This window comes from Hyaena hyaena, unplaced genomic scaffold (genome assembly GCF_003009895.1).
Source record: "Hyaena hyaena isolate Hyena2069 unplaced genomic scaffold, ASM300989v1 scaffold_341, whole genome shotgun sequence".
NCBI classification, from domain to species: domain Eukaryota; kingdom Metazoa; phylum Chordata; class Mammalia; order Carnivora; family Hyaenidae; genus Hyaena; species Hyaena hyaena.
Window position 1 is genome coordinate 714,653 of NW_024080973.1, and position 22,640 is coordinate 737,292.

The following is a 22,640-nucleotide window of genomic DNA, read 5'->3' on the forward strand; positions in this document are numbered from 1 at the left end:
CTTCACTCATTCACCCCCTGAACAACCACTGAGCCACCCCCTAAGGAACACTGATCGACACTGGACCCCATACACCCCAAGCACCCCTGCTGTTAAGAATCACCCAGTCTAGGGGCGCCTGGGTGGCTTAGTTGGTTAAGCTTCCGACTTTCGCTTAGGTCATGATCTCACGGTTCGTGGGTTCGAGCCCCGCGTCGGGCTCTGTGCTGACTGCCAGCTCAGAGCCTGGAGCCTGTTTCGGAGTCTGTGACTCCCTCTCTCTCTGACCCTCCCCTACTCATGCTGTCTCTCTCCTAGAAATAAATAAAACATTTAAAAAAAATTAAAAAAAAAAAAAAAAAAGAATCACCCAGTCTAATGGAGAAAGCACCCAGAGCATGCCGTAACAGGGATGTGAGGGACCACGGAGAGATGGGACAGTTCTGTCTGAGCATCTTGGCTTGGGAAAACCTTCACAGAGAAGGTGCTTACTTGGGTTAGGCCTTAATAATAGGCACAGATATTTCTTCAGCTGACAAAAGGATCTGAGGCATCTCAGGCAGAAGGAAAAGCACCCCCAAGGACCAGAAAAGCAAAACAGCAAAGAATGTTCTCACGCCAGTAAGCAGAGCAAGCACCTCTGAGCCTGGGGCTGGAGCGAGGCAGGCATTAGACTCCACACAGAGCAGGGATAAGGCAGATGCCCATCCGTCCAGCTAACTCAGTCTCCCCCTTACCTAGATGTCACCAAAGCATTGTGTAGCCGGCATACCCACTTGCCAGCCACAGGGATAACTGTTCTACACACATTACCTTGTTTGATGTTCACATCCACTTTAAGAAGTGATCATAAAATCTCCCTGTTTTCCGATGAGGATGCTCAGGCACCAAGTGACTAAGCAATCTGCCCACGGGCACACAGGTAATAAGTAGGGAGGTGCGATTCCTATCCAGGCTGGTGTGATAAACTCATGCCTTCTCACACCCACTCAGCCTGGGTAGGCACCCTGGGGCCCGTGGTGTGTCACCAGCATAATGAAATGTAATTGCCACTTACTTGTCTCCCTCTAGAAGGTGGGTTTCATGAGGACAGAGAATCTGCTGTGCTCCCCATGGCACCCCTTGCACTGGGGGCATTGCCTGGTACAGTATAAGCATCAGGAGCATGTGTTAAGTATGAAAGGGGGTTGCCAGAATGGCTCAGTCGGTTGAGCATCTACTTTGGCTCAGGTCATGATCTCTAGGTTCGTGAGTGTGAGCCCCTCATTGGCTCTCTGCCGTCAGCACAGAGCCCACTTCGAATCTTGTCTCTCTCTCTCTCTGCCCCTCCCCTGCTCAATTGCACTCTCCCAAAATTAAGTAAGCTTTAAAAAACAAACAAACAAACCGATTAGCAGGGTGGGGGAGCGTGCCTGGCTGGCTCCATTGGTACAGCATGCAACTCTTGACCTTGGGGTTCAGAGTTCAAATCCCATGTTGGAAGTAGAGATTTTTTTAATTTTTATTATTTTTTTAACGTTTTTCCTTAATGTTTATTTTGGAGAGAGCGAGAGAGAAACAGAGTGCGAGCAGGGGAGGGGCAGAGAGAGAGGGAGACATAGAATCTGAAGCAGGATCCAGGCTCTGAGCTGTCAGCACAGAGCCCGACATGGGGCTGAACCCACGAACCACGAGGTCAGGAACTGAGCTGAAGTCGGACACTTAAATGACTGAGCCACCCAGGTGCCCCAGGGATAGAGATTACTTTTAAAAATTAGTTATAGGGTGCCTGGCTGGCTCAGCCGGAAAAGCACGTGACTCTTGATCTCAGGGTCATGAGTTGGAGCCCCATGTTGGGTATAGAGATTACTTAAATAACACCTAAAAAAAAAAAGTTATAATAAAAAGAATGAGTGAGCACATAAATGAACAGGGCTTTGAATTCTTTTGCAATGTGTACTACCATCCTTCTTGTCCCTGTGGTGAAGACATCCCAGGTATTATCATCCCGAAACCAAGATCTGAGTGCAAACCCCAGCTTCACTTCCGCCCTCTCCCACTTTGGTCAGACAGAGAAAAGCTCCTGCAAGTCCCAAACTCTGAAGCTGCATGGATGGACAGACCCCTTCCCCAATCTCAGGGGCTCCTGTCACATCCTCACCTTCCATCCTCCTCCCCATCAGTGCATAAAAGAGTCAACATCCTTTGAAAGTTGCTTACAAGGTTGGCCCCTGGCTGGAGTCTGGAAACTTGGATTTGGGGAAGTCTCCCACCCTTTCCAGGGCTGATAAGAGTGGCTCCCTCTCCCTAAACTGTTTGCATAAACAATGTAAAGTTATCCTAATACAAGCTTTCTTTCTGGGAGTCTGAACTTCTGGTACACTCTACGCAGAGGATGCCGATGTAGCAAGCCCTAGACTCTGCTCTGTGCACCTTTTCCCTTGGCCGCTTGTGCTTTGTATCCATTACTATACTAATCATAGTGACGACAACTATGTGCTAAGTCCTGTGAGTCCTCCTGCAAATCACTGAAACTGGGGACTGTCCTGTCTCAGCACAGGAGCAGAGTTGCGACATACCTCCTGTCCAGTCCTGTCTGTGGATGACAGGACTCACACACCCGGAGCCCACAGGGGCCAGGCGGGAATGGAAAGGTGTGCAACTGGCAGAGTGGGCCTGGGGGCAGACAGACAAGCCTACAGTAGACAGGCATTTACTCAGCTCCTGGCCGACCAGGCAGAGCTGAGCAGCTAGGTCACCGATCATAAGCCCTGCTAACAACAGGTGTCCCCAAATGACAACATGGACAGGCTTTGGCCTTCTTCCAAAACCCCAGAGAAATGTTCTACATCCTCAGATACAATGAAGATTCCTTGAAAACAAAATGTAAAATAAAAGAGGGGATGTCTGTCTCAGCTGCATGAAACCAGCAGGAAGGGTGGTTCCAGAAGTTTCAGAAGACCCAACTGCGGTAGACTGCCACCGCTCTTCTTGGATTTCTCTTCTGCAGCAAACTTGACCTTCGTAACACGGACTGTCAGCACCCACTCTCTGAATCGGCTTATACCCAGTCATGTTAAGGAGACTAGACACGTGGTAGCCCAGATCCTAAAGCTATTAAGCTGAGCGGCAAATACACGAAAGGAAGAAAAGTGAACTTCAAGGTCACTACCTGCACAGAAGACTCTTGCTTTTTTTTTTTTTTTTTAATGTTTATTTACTTTTGAGAGAGAGAGACAGAGACAGAGCACAAGTGGGGAAGGGGCAGAGAGAGAGAGGGAGACATAGAATCCCAAGCAGGCTCTGAGCTGTCAGCACAGAGTGCAATGCGGGGCCCGAATTCACGAACTATGAGATCATGACCTGAGCCGAAGTCAGATGCTCAACCGACTGAGCCACTCAGGTGGCCCAGGGCTCTTGCTTCTTAATGACAAAGTTCACCTAGGTTCTTCTCAGCTGATGATGATTAGCGATGACAGGCGAGAAGATGGAGAGTGGTCAGATGTGACTCCAGGACTGTGGCCTGCCTAAAGGGGCTCCTGATCTTACGAGGAAAGTTCACACTTGACCCTGTGGTCCCAATCAGCAAACCCCACTGCCTGGTAATGCTGGACTTCCGGAAAGGGGTGGGAAGGTCAGCCCCATCACCGCCCCCGCCCATACAGCTACAGCACCCACTAGCCAGTGACAGCACAGCCCCTCCCCCTTCCACAACCCACATGCCGACTCCCCTGTTTGCACAGAGTGTGTGGGCCTCAACTGGCCTTGGTCTCCTCAGTGCCTTCCGCCCCTGTCTTCGGGATCCCAGAAGCTTCTCTTCTTCCAACCACCCCTCCCCCTCCGTATTCCTACATTTCAGTTCCCAGCACCAGTGTCTGCCTCCCTCCCTCGGATGGTACCCACGCCCCTGGCTCCACCAAGCTCCTGTATGCACACGGTGCCCAGCTAACCCCAGCTTTGTCTCTCGCCTCACTCTTGCTCCAGGCTGACACTTCCACATGCCTCCAAACCACTGCTTCTCAAAACACAATCCCCAGACCGGCAGCATTGCCTGATTACTGTTAGAGACACAGATTCTCAAGCCCCACCCGAGGCCCTACTGAAGCAAGAGCCAAAAACCTCCAGGAGCGGAGCTGGAGAGAATGTGTTTGACAAACCCTCCAGGCGATTCAGACGCAGGCTAACGGCCTGCACTACACACTTCCACCTGCCCGCCCCCTGCTAGCTCGGACGAGTCTCAAAGGCTTCTAAATCCAGCCGAATTCCCTATTTCTCTTAATGCTACCCACACTTCCCAGTAACACAAGATCGAAACAGCACAACCCAAGTTGCATATGGTGGGCCTCCAAAAGACAACAGGTATTTTTAACATTCATGATTAATTTGTGGCTGTAGAGCCACATGTAGAGCATGAAGAGAATGAGAGCATGTGGAGAACCACATGGCTACAGAGAAAAGCGTTGTCACGCAGCTTGGGAAAGAAGGAACAAAATGAACGAAGTCATGCAAAAGCGTCTATTAGTGTGCCCTCCATGTGGGGGTACACGGAAATGAATATAAGTAAAATAAAAATACTATATTGTATATATAGTACAATAAAATATAAATACTATATTGTATATATAAAAAGTTATTAATATGATCTTTAAAGCATATTACTGTACATTTTAATAAGCAGACTGGACAAATATTAGTCCACACAATGTCAAACGATATTTTAGTTAGTCGTCATTTAGTTAAAATATTCACCACTGGGGGCGCCTGAGTGGCTCAGTCGGTTAAGCGTCCGACTTCAGCTCAGGTCATGATCTCACAGTTCGTGGGTTCGAGCCCCCTGTCGGGCTCTGTGCTGACAGCTAGCTCAGAGCCCGGGACCTGTTTCAGATTCTGTATCTCCCTCTCTCTCTCTCTGACCCTCCCCTGTTCATGCTATCTCTCTCTCTCTCAGAAATGAATTTAAAAAGACAAAAAAAAAATATTCACCACTGACACCAATGCATTTTCTTGATGTGTTTGGTGTGCACACATTTGGTGTGTAATTAACATTTGAGAGGTGCGTGATTTTTCAGTGAGCATTAAATCAGCATGTAGAATAATAAGTCCCTGCCTGCTTACTCCCCTTCATCTCCAAGAAACTACTTATTCATTAATTCTTCACTCAAATCCTTTGGAACATCAGGTACTACCCGCGAGGACCTACGGCAAATAAAAAGATGAGCCAACACTGAAATTAATTTCAGAAGAGTAAACAGCTCAATTTACATTTTCAGTGTTACAAACCATGGAAATTTGGGGAGTCTATTCAAAAGTGATTCTCCTTCCTCCGTCTAGTTTTCCTTTAAAAAAGAATAAAACAAAAAAGTCAAGAACAAATGGCCTAAGAAATAAGAACGTGAAAAGATGTTCGACATCATTAGTCATCAGAAAAAGTGAATCAAAACCACTTCACACCAACGAGGATCGCTAAAATTAAAAAAATAAACAACAATAGTGCTGCCGAGGATGTTGGAAAATTGGAACCCTCCTACGTTGCTGGTGGGACTATAAAGTGGTGCAGCCACTTTGGAAAGGAGTCTGGCAGTTCCTGAAAATGTTAAATAGAGAGTTATTATATGTCTTCCACTTGTAGGCATGTACCCAAAAGAAATGAAAACACATGTCCCCATTAAAACATATGTACATGAATGTTCACAGCAGCTTTAGTCCTAATAGCCAAAAAGTAGAAATGACCCAAATGTCCAACAAGAGATGAATGGATAAACAAAATGTGGTATACACAAACAATAGAACATTAATTGGCAATAAAGAGAATAAAGCACTGATACGTACTACATCGTAGATAAACCTGAAAGTGAAAAGCCTAAGTAACATCATTTTGAAATTTAGGCCTCCATTAAGAGCAACCTCGGGCTGCACGTAGCCCCAGTTCCTCAGATTGCTCAAGGCTAAAGCCATCCTCAGACTGCCCTCAGGTCAGCTCATCAAAAAAACATTCCTGAGGTCTGAGTCAAGGCTGGGAACTGTAAACAGTTATTCTGTACAAACTAGCCAATTTCTCACCGCTTGCCTGAACCCCACGTGGGCCCTTTGAACTCCCCTCATAATTGGTCATTTCCAAAGGATTCACAAAAGTCATGATTGGGTCCCACGAAAAGTAATGAACACCTCACAGATACTGAATGGTCAAAGCTGTTACCATGGGTGCTGCTGTACAATTGTAATTGGTGCTTATGTGATGATGCTCTACGTACAATGTGTGCACTGTAACACCCCCATCCCTTACCCCTTAAAAACCCTGCTCACTGTTGTTCGGGTCTTCACCTTCTGCCACGACACCGGTAGGCGGGTGAGCCCCTACTTGAGCTTGTAATAAAGACCCTTTTGCACTTGCATCCGTGTCGGCTCCTTGGGGGTCTCAGGGGACTCGCGAATCGGGCACAACAAAAGCATTAGGCTAAGTGAAAGAAGACAATACACAGGACCACATAATGTGTAATCTCCTAAATAGGCAAATCCGGAGACAGAAGTAGATTATGGTTGCTTAAGGGAACGTAAGCGATTGTGAGGTACCAGCTAAAGGGTGGAAAGTGTTCGCAGAGGGGTGGTATCCTTTTTAGGGCAATAAAAATGCCCTGAATTTGATTATGGTGATGGTTGCACAACTCTGGGAATACACTCAAAACCAATACATTGATTTATTTATTTATTTATTTTTTTATTTCTAGGAGAGAGAGAGACAGTGTGAACAGGGGAGGGTCAGAGAGAGAGGGAGTCACAGACCGAAACAGGCTCCAGGCTCCGAGCTGGCAGTCAGCACAGAGCCCGACGCGGGGCTCGAACCCACGAACTGCGAGATCATGACCTAAGCGAAAGTCGGACGCTTAACCGACTAAGCCACCCAGGCGCCCCNTGCGAGATCATGACCTAAGCGAAAGTCGGACGCTTAACCGACTAAGCCACCCAGGCGCCCCTCAAAACCAATACATTGATTTAAATAGGTGAATTGTTTTTAAACAGGCGCCTGTGTGGCTCAGGCGGTTGAGCATCTGACTTCAGCTCAGGTCATGATCTCGGGTCAGTGAGTTTGAGCCCCACGTCAGGCTTGAATCTTCTGTTCCCCCCCCCACCCGGCTCTGCCTCTCCCCCGCTTGCACTCTCTTTATAAACATTTATAAATTTATAAATAAATAGGTGAATTGTATGGCCTGTGAATTATATCCCAATAAAGTTTTTTTTTTAATGGCCTAAAGTGAGAAGAGAATTACAAACAGATTCAGTTAACTAAAAAGTATTAGGTACCTCAAATACGTACTTTTCTTCTGTCTTGTCTTCTTTGCATTATAAATTTCTCCCAAAAGAAAATGAGACAGGTTTCAGCTATCACTTTACAGTTTGCAATATTTTTACACATAAGGTTCTTTGGCTTCCTTATTATAATCTTACAGGAAGAGAAGTGTGCCCCTACTTTTATATTTCAGGATGTGGACGCTCTGAGTAGATGTTTAGTCCACTCATTCAGCTGTTCAGGGCAGAGGTTAGTCCCATACCTAAATCCTGTGCCCTTTCTTCTATACTCTGTAGTATCTCGGGGTTCCACATAGATATCGGCTGGCCAATACGTAGAGATGGCACAGCCGAGCAATAAGGAGAATGCCCATGTCTTGATTTTTCTGGAAGCCATACCAGCTACAGTAATGCTGTATTCAAGCCCAGTTTAGTCTAACTCATGGAAAGAACCCTTTGCTCTTAAATCCTTTGCTCTCTTGGAACTTACTTCACTTTGGCTCATCTTTTTATTTGCCTAAGATCCTAGTACCTGATGTTGCAAGAGATATTAATGAATACAGTTTCTTGGAGATGCAGGGAAATTTATAGGTAGGGACAATTGTACATGGAAGAGCGATGGAAAGAACCATGGTCTAGGGTAGGAAGATCACGACTGGCTTCAGTTTTCTCATTTGTAAAATGAGGGAAAAAAGGAATACTCTTGTAAGGTGACTCTGAAAATACCTGATTCACAATAGGCATGGACTCTAAATCAAACAGTCTAGCACCTTCATCTCTCCTATGGAGACCAGTGGGTTCTTCCAAACAGACTACTCAGATCTGGAGAATCCAACGTCATCCATTTTTACTAAACTCCCCATATAATTCCCCTGGCATCACTGGAAAAAAAAAAACATTCATTGGACATGTTCTAAGGAGTTTTTTTCTCATTTGTAGACTACAAAACAGTATTTGTTCACCAAATAAAACTCTGAACTAAATTCCTATTTCAGAAGAGAACATAGTGGCAGAAGGAAAACCTCTTCTCTTCTGCCTTACAAAATTCACAAAAATCTGAATTTCTGTAAATAGAAGAATCTCCTAGAGAAGAATTGTTTGTCTAATCTTACCCATTTTTATTTTTTTAATCTTAATGTTTACATTTGAGAGAGAGGCAGACATTTGAATTATCTTTCATTTTTCATTTCAAAGGGATTTTTCAGTCAAAGGAAGCTGTCAGTTCCTTCCTACAAGTCAATAGCTTCATTCCGATGAAAGTCATAACACAGGAAAAATCAAGTGTCTTAAAAAAAAAGGAAAAAGTAATCTGGGAAGAATTGAAGGATTCCCCATGACTCAATTATTTATGAAATCTTCCCAATATCCTTGATCACTTATGTATACGAAGTCACATTTTTTAAAGACCTTCTTCTTGATCTCTGCACCCAGCGGATGGCTCAAACTTACAACTCAGAAATCAAGAGTCGCATGCTCTACCTACTGAGCCAAACAGGTGCCCCCCAAAACCACATTCATTATCCATAACAATGACTTTCTTGGCTCATGAATGAAACCACTGTATTAGTTTGCCAATTCATATTTGTGTTCTTACTGAAAACCGAGTCCTCAAATCATAGACTGGACAATCTTAAGCAGATGCAGGCAAATGACTTCTATTATAACACGGCTTTTCTCAATTACACAAACATTTTTACCACTAGAAATAATGTGTGGGACCAGATGACTCATTTAACATGAAAGCAGAGACAAATACATAGTTGGGGGTATTCGCGAAAATTATTTCTTGCTGTGACCTCTTCCCCTCTTTCCCAAGCAACAACTTTTTCCTTAAGGTTTATTCCAACTACTTTCACAAATGAGTTTGAGTCACTGTTAGAAAAAAAATAATAAACCCGATATAAACAGGATACCTAAAATAGTCAGTTAACGGAAGCATAGAGATAAATGTCACCAGGCATCTAGTGTTTAATGTGCACTAGCTAATTAAGGCAGCTTCCTCTGCAAACCAAACAAAAAGGAAGCCCTCATGGGTTTCTAGTTGTCTCTGTTAAAAGAAAGCACATGCAGGGGCGCCTGGGTGGCTCAGTCGGTTGAGCATCTGACTTTGACTCAGGTCATGATCTCACGGTTTGTGAGTTCAAGCCCCGCATCGGGCTCTGTGCTAACAGCTAGCTCAGAGCCTAGAGCCTGCTTCAGATTCTGTATCTCCCTCTCTCTCTCTGACTCTCCCCTGCTCATGCTGTCTCTCTCTCTCAGAAATTGAAAAAAAAAAAAAAAAAAAAAAAAAGAAAGCACATGCACTCTAAAAACCTGGAGCTAGGGGTGGGAGGCTCAGTCAGGTAAGCGTCTGACTTCAGCTCAGGTCATGATCTCAGGGTTTGTGGTTTGGAGTCCCGTGTCAGGCTCTCCGCGCTGAGAGCTCAGAACCTGGAGCCTGCTTCTCCCCCTCTCTCAGCTCCTACACCACTCACACTGTTTCTTTTTTTCTCTCTCTCAAAAGTAAATATTTAAAAATTTTCAAATGAAAATAATCACAATAATAACCTGGAGCGATAGCACCATGTCCACCAGGACAGCAATTCAGGAATATCTAAATGTTTACACATACTTTGCAGACAAGATTTAACTTTACATTCCTATTCAACCTTTTCTCTACCCTACAAAATAGATCACTTAAAGTATCCAGAAGTTCAGGGGCTGGAGAGAGGAGAGAAGGGAGTATTGTTTAATGGGTAGGGTTTCTGTTTGGGACCATAAACAGGTTCTGGAAATGGAGAACAATGATGGTTGCACAACACCGTCAGCGAACTTAATGCGGCTGAATTGTACACGTAAAAGCAGTTAAAATGGTGAATTTCGTGTTGTGCGTATTTTACCATAATAATAACAATCAAAGAATCAAAGTATCCAGAAACAAAAAATTCACAGCCTAGTATGCTAACCTCGCGTCCAGATCTCCCTGAGGAGCCTGACTCTGTGCCCCATGCAGCTTAATTATGTTTGTCTTAGTTTGGTGAAATGAAGATTCAAATGTAGGACTAGATGAAAATGTGTGGAAGTGTACTGTAATTCACTTCTTCACATTGGACAGAATACTTCACCCCAAGATACCCTTGGCTGTGCTTCTCAAACATTATTATGGAAATGGCCCTCTGGGCATCTTTTTTTTTTTTTTTTTTAATGTTTTACTTATTTCTGAGAAAGAGAGAGAGAGGCAAAGTGAGCAGGGGAGGGTCAGAGAGAGGGAGACACAGAATCCAAAGCAGGCTCCAGGCTCTGAGCTGTGAGCACAGGGCCTGAGCGGGGCTCGAACCCACGAGCCTTGAGATTACGACCTGAGCGGAAGTCGGAAGCTTAACCGACTGAGCCACCCAGGCGCCCCTGGGCATCTTGAATCAGCAGGTCTGGCTCCACTTTTAACAGACCTCCAGGTGACCCAGCTGCTGTCCTGAACCTCACTTCACCCAGCAAGGCCCAAGGGCACTTCCGAGTTTAAAAAAAACTATCGCCCTATCCGTGTGATCATCTAGAACCACGGTCTCCTCCCCAAAACATGAGCAGAGTATCGATAGCACCTTTCAAGTGAATTGATTAAGGACGGAAATTATCTACCACCCACCATCGGTTACACTGCGTTGAGAGTCTTGGCCAGAAAGCCTGACGGAGAGGGCTTCCCGGGTACCCCCCCCCTCACCTCGTACCCCCTCCCCCCCCACCTCGGGGACCAGGAATCTGCCATCCACAATTCAGGGCAGTTGACAGAGGCAAGCTTCACAGCAAGTCTTCGCGCAGCCTTCAGAACTTAAAAATACCCTCTCAAGCTCGAAGAATGCCTGGAATCCGGTGGCCTTTATCCAACATAAAGATCTCCAGCTCCGCTTTGACGGAGCTGCCTATGGAAGAGCCCCGCAGCCTTGAAAACGGACGACGCCCAGCAGGTGAACGCGACAGGCGGGGGACCCCTCCAGGGCTCGGCGGCGCGGGGCGCACACAGACCGCGGCTCCGCGGGAAGCTCCGGGCCGCGGGCACCTCCGGGGCTGTGCAGTCAAGCGCTCAGTTGTGCGGGGTTTGCAGGGCACGACCGAGACTCCATCGGGAGTCCCCACCTGCTTGCAACTAACGAGCGCCTCCCTTGGCCTCCGGGCACCAGCTCCCGCGCCCCCCCCCCACCTCCACGTATTGCAAACACTGGCTGCGCCCAGAAAACTCCGAGGCCCTTTTAACCTGGTTAAAATGACGCTCAACAGAAAGTGAAACAGTCCGCATCCCTTGGTGTGGAAGGCGCCAGGCCAGGTAGAAAAAAGACGGTGACCCCCCCCCCGCCCCCGCCAAGCACCTGTAGCAGCCTGCGTACTCGAACCCACTTCCAGACAGTCCCGCAAGAGAGACCCTATGATGCGCGAGGACAGGGAGGCAAAAAGTCCGCGAAGCATGCCCAGAGGGGAAACAATCAGTGCCCAATAAAGTACGCACCGAGTGCACAGGGAGTCGGGGGGAGGGGGGGGCTCAACCCGCATGTCCGCCCGCACGCCGACCCAGGGCGCCAGCGCCCCGCCACACCCCGCAAACCCCTCGTAGGCCAGGTTGGGAGCCCCGGCGGCCGCGCGGCGGGCGCTCGGGGGCAGCGCGGGAGAGGGAGGCGCGTACTCGCCTGCGGGCCGGGGGCGGCTCCCGGGGGCGCGGGCGCGCGCTCCGACGCGGCGCCGGCTGCTGCGCGTGGGTCCGGTCGCTGGCGGCGCCTGGCCGGAGCCGGAGTGCGGGACGCTGCTGCCCGGAGAATGGGCGGGCACGAGTGGCCTCGGTCGCTGCTCCTGTGTACTATTGTGGACTCAAGCTATTTCCTGTTTGGAGGTTTGGGAGAAAGGAAAAAAAAAAAAAAATACCCAGGGTGGGGGCAGGGGGAGTGGGCGGCGGATAGCCAGAGGGCCGCGGCCCGGAGGGGAGGAGAGTGGGCCGCGGTTGTCACCTGCTTCCTCGTGACCCTAAGGCTTCCAGGTGCGCGAGCCAGAGGCAGGAAACAGCTTATTGCGGCTTTACTTGGAGGTGGAAGCAACGATTGCGGGGGCGCTCGCGCGCGCCACCCAGCGGTGGGGTGGGGGCTGCGGCGGGGGCCGCAGGGACCGCCTAGCCCTTCCAGCCTGGGCATCCACTCCCCTGCCTCCTCCCTTCTCTGCACAACTGTTCCTGAGCCTTTTTCTGGCCCAAGAGCAAAAGGTATTCTCAGTGCTGCGGTCTTGATTCCTTCTCAGATCGGCCTTCTGATCCTCCCAGGGGGTGGGGGTGTGGGCTCGGAGGGGGTTAGCCACAGCGCCCTTCAAAAACCACAGGAGGGTGGCTGTGGGCCATTACTGTAGGTGTTTGGTGGTGCGGGGGTCTTTGTTTTTATTTGGGGGTGGAGCGGGATGAGAAGCAGGTTGGCGATTTGGGTGGAAAGTTAACTTTTACGATCAGCTTCCCTTCCCCTCCCCCATGAACCTCGCCCTTAGCCGGGATCACAGGGTCTGAGGCCCCAATCCGGAAATACCGGTTCCTCCCGCTGGGACAATAGGTGTGGGGAGCATTCACCCGAGAGCCTGCTTAGTCACCGCGAGAATGAATCCCTGCTCCGCCTGGAAGGCGAAAGCTTCCTAGTGCCTGCAAGTGGCAAGAAGGTGCTCCTTGCATTTAGTCACGTTGAAAGTCCTGGGAAAGTAATGGGGAGTTGTTGTTTAATGGTTGCAGAGTTTCAGTTTGATGTGATGAAAAAGTTCTGAAGAGGGATCGTGGCGTTGGTTGCACACTCGTATGAATTGTACTTAACGCCACTGAATTGTATGCTTAAAATGGCCAATTTTATATTACGTACACGTTACCACACACACACACACACGAAAAATCTCGTGGGCTCTTCCCACCCAAACCTCTGCCAGAAGTAATGGAATGAATGACAGCGCTTCTTATAAAATTCAAGTTCATTTAGTTTAGATTTCTGGGGATGCCTACTGATATGAGAAAGAAAGGCAAAAGAAAAAAAAATAAATTTCCTTACAACTTAACGGCTCATTGACAAGTCCTTGAGACAAGAAGAGTGACTTTGTTTTCTAATTTTTTATTTTTTTTTATTTTATTTTTTTCTGAGAGAGAGAGACAGCATGAGCAGGGCAGGGTCAGATAGAGAAGGAAACACAGAATCTGAAACAGACTCCAGGCCCTGAGCTAGCTGTCAGCACAGAGCCCGACCCGGGTGGGGGTGGGGGGTGGCCTCGAACCCAGGGGGCTCGAACCCACTAACCGTGATAGTGACCTGAGCCAAAGTTGGACACTTAACTGACTGAGCCACCCAGGCGCCCCAAAGAGTGACTTTCCTTTAGCAGCTCAACAGCCTCCAATTTTAGCTTAACATTATTCTGACACACCCTCCCCCGGCCTCAGCCCAGGATCCTGTGAGTCTACTTGAAATATATAGAAATTCCTTTGGAGACTTCCTTTGTATCCACCCTTCAAATAAATGTTAACAATCATCCTCCAAGCATATGGCCCACGGATATACATCTGAAGGGTCTCATAACTAAGGTTTTATAGACAATAATAAATGACCTTTTCCTAACAATAGCTAGCCCCCTCAATGTCCTGGAAACCTTCCAAAATTCCTTAAGGACATACGCTCTCTCTAACTTCCTCCAATTTGAAAGTATATAATCAGTCACCCAGCACAATCCCAGTACAGCCTTTTCTGCCCATGAGTTCTGTCCCTGTGCATTAATAAAACCACCTTTTGGGGACACCTGTGTGACTCAGTTAAGCATCTAACTTGATCTTGACTCAAGTCATGATCTCATAGCTCATGAGTTTGAGCCCCATCTTAGGCTCTGAGCAGATAGTGAGGGACCTGCTTGGGATTCTTTCTCTCTCAAAATAAATAAATAAACTTTAAAAAAATAAGATAATAAATAAAACCACCCTTTGGGCCAAAAACTCAACAATTCTTTCTTGGCCTTCAGTTTGAAACCTCAACATTTCCACATCATCTAGCAACAACTTCTTTTTTTTTTAAGTTTTTTTTTTAATGTTTATTTATTTTGAGAGAGAGAGATGGAGAATGAGCAGGGACAGGCGGAGAGAGAGAGTGAGAGAAAGAATCCCAAGCAGTCTCTGCACTTTCAGCGCAGAGCCTGACACGGGGCTCGATCCCATGAACTGTGAGATTATGACCTGAGCCAAAACCAAAAGTTGGAAGCTTAACCAACTGAGCCCCCAACACGTTATTTCAAAAAGTGGGTAGAGTGAGCCTAGAGGACAATGCAGTTTTTAAAAAGATTACTGTAATTTGTCAGTAATTTGAAACATAAAGTGTTGGCAAGATGAATAACGGTGTATATAGCATGCTACTGTTTAAGAAAATAGAAATACATACATGTATTTGCTTTTTCAAATGGAAAGATAAATCATTAAGTGAAATGGCTACCTATTTGGAAGAGAGGGAACAAGATAAAAAGTACAAAGATAGTAGCTAGACTTCTTTGTATCTTGTTTTTTAGATTGGACTTAGAAATGATGTCAATTTTTCATAATTAAGAAAAAATTAAAGCAAAATTTTAAAAAACAAAATCAAAATGCAACAAATCAATGTAGATATCAAGTTGGTGGCTAACCACGTAAGGAAACTTCTGTCAGATGAATTTAAAACAATTATCTGGGGTGTCTGGGCGCCTCAGTCAGCTAAGTGGCTGACTCGACTTCAGCTCAGGTCACGATCTCACAGTCATGAGATTGAGCCCCACGTCAGGCTCCACAGATGGTGTGGAGCCTGCTTAAGATTCTCCCTCTCCCTCTGCCCCTCCGCCACTCTCATGCATGTGTGCTTGCTCCCTCTCTCAAAATATTGAAAAAGTAAATTTTAAAAAATTAAAAAATGATTAAACAATTATCTAACACCATATCCCTTAGATATATACCCTAAGGATGGAGAACATTTAAAAATAAATAAGTAAACTGCTTTTCAGTAATCATAATGTTAGTAATAAGTAATTATGTTAATATCCTTAAGAATCAAGGATTTTTCAGCGTGAAAAATAAATATAAAATCAAAATAGACAAGCAGAATTAAGTTGGAATGGGAATTATCCTTTGGAACTCATGGTATACTTTTCTTAAAAAACAAAAACAAAACTTCCAAGATCTCTTTACCCAAAAGACCACCAAACAGTGACCATCCTGGTAGGACTAAGCACTCCTGAGATTTTAGACTCTGGTCTCTAAATACCATATTTCCCTAAAAGGAGCTAGGTCCACCGAGAGAAGTGGTTGATTTTCCATCAGAGGCAAGAAGTATCCAAAAGAAGCCTGGAATGTCTTGTCAATGCAGAAAGCAAGGGAGCTATCAAAAACCACCGTTGACATCAAATGGGATCTGGAGTCAACTTGTAGAAGCACCCACTGGCCAAAGTGTGACACATTTTAAGCATCAATAAGAAACATACCTGCAATGCATTGAGACATATCAAATACGTATATATCTGTGAGTCATAATGAAACTAAAAGACAAAAAAAAAAAACTGGTTACATTTGCAGATGCAATAGAACAAATTCATTGTTTTGAAAGCTGGTCAATTGTAAAAGAATTACACATTCCACCTGCCTTTTCTGAACTGTATCTCACAGTTACCTACTACTTCAGATCCTCTTTGTCTCGCCTGTCTCTTACTCTAGCCACTGCAGCAGCAGCAAGGTCAAGGTGGGCTCTATCCAGCTTCATGGAGAAACAACCTGAAAATAACCTCATCTCCTCCCTGCTACCCCAGTGCTTCTTTGTCAGTGCCAGTGCAGGGATCACGGAAACTATCCAGGTGCCCGTGCAAACATCACCCTGAAAAGTGGGGGAGTTCATGTTTCATTGTCTAACCTTCGACCAGCGAGGGCTAGAAGCTGATATATGAATATTCCTCTCTTTCTCCCCCCAAGATGAACTATCCTGAGACTCAGTAGGTATTGCTTCTCAGAAATCCAGTCACACAAATTAACCAATCAGATGCCTGAAGCAGCAGCCTACTGGGTGAGTCTCCCTTCATTTGGCTCTCTCTGCTTCCCCGACACCTTACTTCTTTCCGTAGGATCACATTCCCCAATAAAGCCCAGGCTTGTCTCAAGGCTCTGCTTCTGGGAACTCCAGGCTGAGACATGCACAGATTGTATCTCAGGATAACTAAATAGTTGATGAAGAAATTATTCTAGCCAACAAATAAGGATTGAAAATTGCAACAAATAGCAGCATTTTCCAAAACCCTAGTAAAATAGTGGATTAAGGCAATAGTCCTAGATGGCCACTAACATCACAGAAAAGATCACCAGACATTATGTGCCATCTGATGGAAATACATAACACCATCAGACACATTCTTGCCATAAAAGAGCATACCTGAGGCCAACCAAGCTTTTTGATCCAACTACTACTTTAAAAGAATGTCTAGGGGCGCCTGGGTGGCTCAGTCGGTTAAGTATCCGACTTCGGCTCAGGTCATGATCTCACGGTTCGTGGGACCGAGCCCCGCATCGTACTCTGTGCTGACGGCTAGCTCAGAGCCTGGAGCCTGTTTCAAATTCTGTATCTCCCTCTCTCTCTGGCCCTCCCCTGCTCGCTCGCTCTCTCTCTCTCTCTCTCTCAGAAATAAATAAAACATTAAAAAATTTAAAAAAAAAGAAGTTCTAGAAGACAGGAATATGTTAAACAACACTACTATGGGGTACAATCAAAAAAATCTAGAATGTGAGAAACTCAGAAAGTCAAAGGATCCAATTTCCTCAACAACTAGCTAGTCATTAAAAATGGAGGGGAAGAAACCTATAGATTAAAAGGCTTAAGTGATAGCAATGAAATACAATGTGTATTTCTTGTTCAAGCCCTGATTCAAAGTCACCAACCACTAAAAAAATGATGAGATATTTTGGGGGTAAACTTGATATTCCCTAACTTAGAAAAAGTTTCAGGAAACTCTTTAACACGTTTAATTATTAATTATGTAATTAATTACATGTGCTGCTTTAATCTAGTATACTGGGGTGATGTTGCTGCTATATGTGTTTGGATGACCTATTATACACACACACACGCACACACACACACACACACACACTAAAATACCTGTTTAATTTCCTTCTGTGTCTGAGTTGAAATGAACACTTGAAAGACTTGGATTTTGGATTTTCTTTGAATGTGTTCAGGTGGGGAAGAAAGGGACTCTGGCTGGCATAGCTGGTAACTGACATTATCTTGCTTTTTCCCACCCACTCTTTTCATTCTGGGCACGTGCTGTATGTATTCCTTTGTCTTTGTTTTCCTGTAATCGGCAAAACAGCCTTTTCAGTAACTAACAAACATTTCCACTCAGAAGACTACCCATTTCAAAATCTCAGAGAAATGGAAAGAGACGCCTCCATGGTCCCCAGGGGCAGTACCGTGAAAAATGGAGCAAGAACTCTGGCTTCTGACTTGGAGCTCTGCTGCGGGTCCCTCCCTGCACCGGCCCCAAGGCAGTCCCATAGAAACCATCTTGCCTTTCTGGGAGACAAAGCCCTATTCTGTTGCCTCTCCAGACAGGGGGCTATTGTGTTCTGTGTCCTGAGGCTCTGAAATGAATGCTGTGCTTCACCTGTGGGCTGGACGGGCAGGCTGGGGAAGAGGTCAAATCACAGTCTAAAGTGGGACACTTGACTTGATGAGACAGGTCTTTTCGTTACTGGCGATAGGTGTGCCGTGGAACTCCAGAAAGAGCTTTGTTTCTAAACTTGATTTTGCTGCCTCTGTATCTTTGGCATTTTTGTCCAGTTTTATTGAGAAATAATTGATTTATATCCCTGTACAGATTTAAAGTGCACAGCTTGACAGTTTGATTTACATCTATTGTGAAATGATGACCACAATAAGTCACCCCATATGGACACAATTTTTATAAAAAAAGAGAGAGAAAAAAGAGTGTGACTGGCTGGCCTATCTGGTGAAACATGGGTGAGTTCAAGCCCCATGAGTGGCATAATTTACTTAAAAATTTTTTAAAAAGCTAAAAACAATTTTTACATGTTTATTTATTTTGAGAGAGAGAGAGCATGAGAAGGGGAGGGGCAGAGAGAGAGAGGGAGAGAGAGAATCCTAAGTGGGCTTTGCAGAGTCCCATGAAAGACTCCATCCCAGGACTGAGAGATCATGAACTGAGCCAAAATCAAGAGTTGGATAGTTAACCGACTGAGCCATCCAGAGCCCCCCCCCCAAATTTGTTTAAAGAAAAAACGTTGGGGCACCTACCTGGGTGGCTCAGTCAGCTAAACACCAGACTCTTGATTTCGGCTCAGGTCATGATCTCACGTGAGTTCAAGCTCCACTTCCAGCTCTGTGCTGCCTGCTTGTGATTCTCTGTCTCTCCCCCTCTCTGCCACTCCCCTGTACCCCCTCTCTGTCTTGCTCAAAATAAATAAACTTCAAAGAAAAAAAGAAGAGCAAATGTTCTCCCTGTAGTGAGAACTTTTAAAATTTACCTTCTTGGGGCGCCTGGGTGGCTCCGTCGATTAGGCATCTGACTTCAGCTCAGGTCATGATCACACGGTTCATGGGTTCGAGCCCCGCATCAGGCTCTGTGCTGACAGCTCAGAGCCTGGAGCCTGCTTCACATTCTGTATTTCCCTCTCTTACTGACCCTCCCCTGCTCACGCTGTCTGTCTCTCTCTCTCTCAGAAATAAATAAAAAACATTAAAAAAATAATTTTTAAAAAAAATAAATAAAATGTACCCTCTTAACTTTCCTGTATATCACATCGCAATGTTAACTGTAGTCATCATGATGGCCTTAGTACTTATTTATAACTTGAAGTTGTACCTTTTCACCACCTTCTTCCTAGTCCCTCTGCCTGTGTTCCCCTCCCCAATTCTGCATTTAACTTCAGTGTTTTCACTCTTTGACCCAGCAACTCCATTTCTAGGTATCTACCCCCTAAACACCAGTGTTGAAAGAAATACACTCAAAAAATGCTTATTCTTGTATGTTGGAATAGCACAAAATTAAAATTAAATGTCATCAAAAGAATGGCTACATCAACAATGTATAACTACATGTCTTATTATTCTATTTTGTAAGTCTAGCCTTTATTTTCCTTTATACAACTTTATTATGTAATATTGGATACATATGAAATAATTTAAGTAACATCTATATAACTTTGAGAGCCTATAACGAATACACGAACCCATTACACAATTAACTGATAGAACATTACCAGTGCTTTTAATGATGCCATGTGCCTTATTTTTTTAAAGATTATTTATTTACTTATTTTGACAGAGAGAGAGAGAGAGAGAGAGAGCATGAACAGAGGAGGGACAGAGAGAGGGAAAGAGAGAGAAGTCTAAGCAGGCTCCGCACTGTCAGCACAGAGCCTAATGAAAGGCTCAATCTCATGAACCATGAGATCATGAACTGAACCAAAATCAAGAGTCAGTCACTTAACCAACTGAGCCACCCAGGACTCCTGACTCTATGTGCTTTCAAGACCTAACTGCCCCCATCCATTCCAAGGAAATCACTATCTTAAATTAATGCATTCGTTTAAATTTTTTCTTTACTCAACCATGTACATCTTCCTAAACAATATATTGCTTGGATTTGCTTGTTTTGGAGCTTTATAAAAAGAGAACTACATTTATGTGATCTTCTGCAACTGGCAATTTTCACCTTAAATGGTATTTCTACGATTTATTCGGCTTGTTGAGTATAGCTGCATTTCATCCAACTTCCTGCCTTATAACATTCCATTTCCATATTTGATTCTAAATTTTCCTTTGGAATAAAAAGATATTCGCCTTCTAGGCAGACAGTTACTTTCTTGGTGATTTTTTGGAGAAAAGATGTCAGATCATTGCAAGATCAGAATTTGTAGACAAGAGTGCTTCTTCGTTTCACTCACCAAGGAAATAGATATATCATCCCATGTTATTTGGGGGGTTTGCCTTCAAAGTATGTTTGATATTGCATAGCTACCAAAAAATGTATCACTAAACCTCTTTACACTTATCCCAATCACTCCATAATTTCAAGAATCGGTAGCCTTTTAGTCCACACCAGTTCTTCCCATTATTCATAGAAATCTGCATCTTCCGCCCAGGTTAATCAATTATTTTTATAACTGGTGGATTTTATTTTTCTTTCACTCTTACGATTTCTAAATGTCTTTTCTTCCTAATTCTTAAGACCTTGGGACTTGATGAATTCTGCTTGTTTTCACAGGCTTCTCATCTTACAACCTTACAATGCTGTCAGGTATTGAAATGACAGCCAACAAAAGTTGCAACAATCATTGAACCTAGTGGAGAGTATATGGGTGTCAGTGGCACGAGTCTTTCCATTATTTTGTATGTTTGAAAGTTTTTCTGTATAAAAATGGGGGTGGGCAATGAGAGACTGAAGAGCATTGAATTCTGGATGTCATTTTTACTTGATCTGATCTGAGAGTCATATCTTTTTAAGGTGTATCCACTGACTGAGTCTGAGGAATGCTCTATCAGTTAAAAACAGTAAGGTAGTCTGTGTGAACCAATATGTAAAGTTGTCCCAGACACATTGCTAAGGAAAAAGGCAACTTACAGAGCAATACATATGGCACGAGCCTCTTTATGCAATTAATACACACAGGTGTGTATTTGTACATATATGTACCTGTATACTTGGTGTGTGCATAGACACACATTCATATATACACACACGTATGTATCTATATACATATACATATATACATGCAGATGAATAGAAAAACGGTTAGAAGGATGCTCAAGATCTTGGCAGCAGTGGCTACCTGAAAAGATGAGTGGAGAAAGCTGTGATTTAGGGGCATAGGAGAATGGTGATGAAGACTGTTTTGCTTTTTTGGGGTATTGTTTTGAGTTTAATTAAAAGCAAAGTAAAATAAATGCATGGAATGAACTAGAAGATTTGCCAGTTATCTTCTGACCGACACCTGTAAGGACCCTAATGGAAAGGAGGATGTCTGTCTTCATGGGGCCTAGTGAGAGGTGGTGGTCGTGGGGGCCTGGTGCGTCCTGCACATTGAACGAAGCAGCTGCAGCTCTGAAAAACACCCCTGGCCACAGTTACGTGGGCCACGTGGCCACTGAGTGCTCTTTCAACACTCCTTACCCCGGCCTTACCCCCAGTCACACCTGTCTGTCCTAAGAACAGGCTTCTGGGCCTGGGGAAATCCCGGGTCCCTTCTCCCTTCTCCATGGGACAAGGCCAGCAGCAGCCTCCCCTTCTCCCCAAGCAGAGGCAGAAATGGGGCAGGTAAACACCTCCCATGTAGCTACCAGTCGGGGTATTGAAAACATAGGCAAACAGAGTAGTCAGAGCCCAATCCCTTCTCCATGCTGAGCGATCCCTGCATCAGTCACCTTGAGCCCCTTGAACTTTATAGTCCACTTGACTTTGGCATGATTTTATTTTATTGTATTGTATTGTATTGTATTGTATTGTATTGTATTGTATTTTTTAAATGTTTATTTTTGAGAGGGAGAATGAACATGAGTGAGGGAAGGGCAGAGAGAATGGGGGACAGAAGATCCAAAGCTGGCTCTGTGCTGACAGCAGACAGCCCTATGTGGGGCTAGAACTCATGAACCGCGAGATCATGATCTGAGCTGAAGTCACACGCTTAGTCCACTGAGCCACCCAGATACCCCTGGCATCATATTTTAAGTCCTTCTTAAACTCGAGAGGCAGGGGTTACCTCTGAATACTTTCTGTGGCTAAAGCTTTGGGAACTACTTCTAAAAAAATAGCAGTTTAAATAATTGGCACATTGCCTGCTTTATGGCACTCAGTGATGTTAGTCTCTGGACTTTGACAAACAGCTAATAAAGAAATAATACTTTCTGTTGACCACTTGTTAACAGTCCAAAGATTACTATTAAGCTTCAACTAAGCTCCTCGTGAAAACTGACTGTAAACACATGTGAAAAGTATAACCTCCCTAGAGATGGGATTGCCTATGAATTTCCAGGGAGAGAGATAGGAGATAGAAATACAGGTAGATACAGATAGAGATCAATTCATTGAACAACTCTATGGAAAACAAAGACATGATTACTTATAGTGTCTAATGTAAAAATCGTCTTTTTTTTATTGCGATGTTCAAAAAGCACTAAACAATAAAGAAACTGTAAACAAAATAATAGTTGTGTAATAATTATGACTGGTGTTTACATGTATAGGCCAATCAGAAGCATACAGTTGAATTGCACTTGTGCTTATAACGTATTGGGAAATAGTGGGGATATTAGGGACCTGAGCAAAACAGTGGGTTCACATTTTAATGAGTACTTATTTGGCACACTGTGCCTACAACACTAACGAGAGGTTATGCAAACACACCAAGTGATTAA

The 22,640-nt window shown here is 44.8% G+C and overlaps 1 protein-coding gene across 1 annotated transcript in view; it reads right to left on the reverse strand.

Moving 5' to 3' along the window:
* The window catches only part of TJP2 (tight junction protein 2), a 125,423-nt gene extending 113,364 nt beyond the window's left edge, over nucleotides 1–12,059 (reverse strand). The window contains exon 1 of the mRNA XM_039249533.1: nucleotides 11,898–12,059. The gene's annotated coding sequence lies outside the window, so the exon portion shown is untranslated. The remainder of the gene's footprint in view (nucleotides 1–11,897) is intronic.
* Between the last annotated feature and the right edge of the window lie 10,581 nt (nucleotides 12,060–22,640).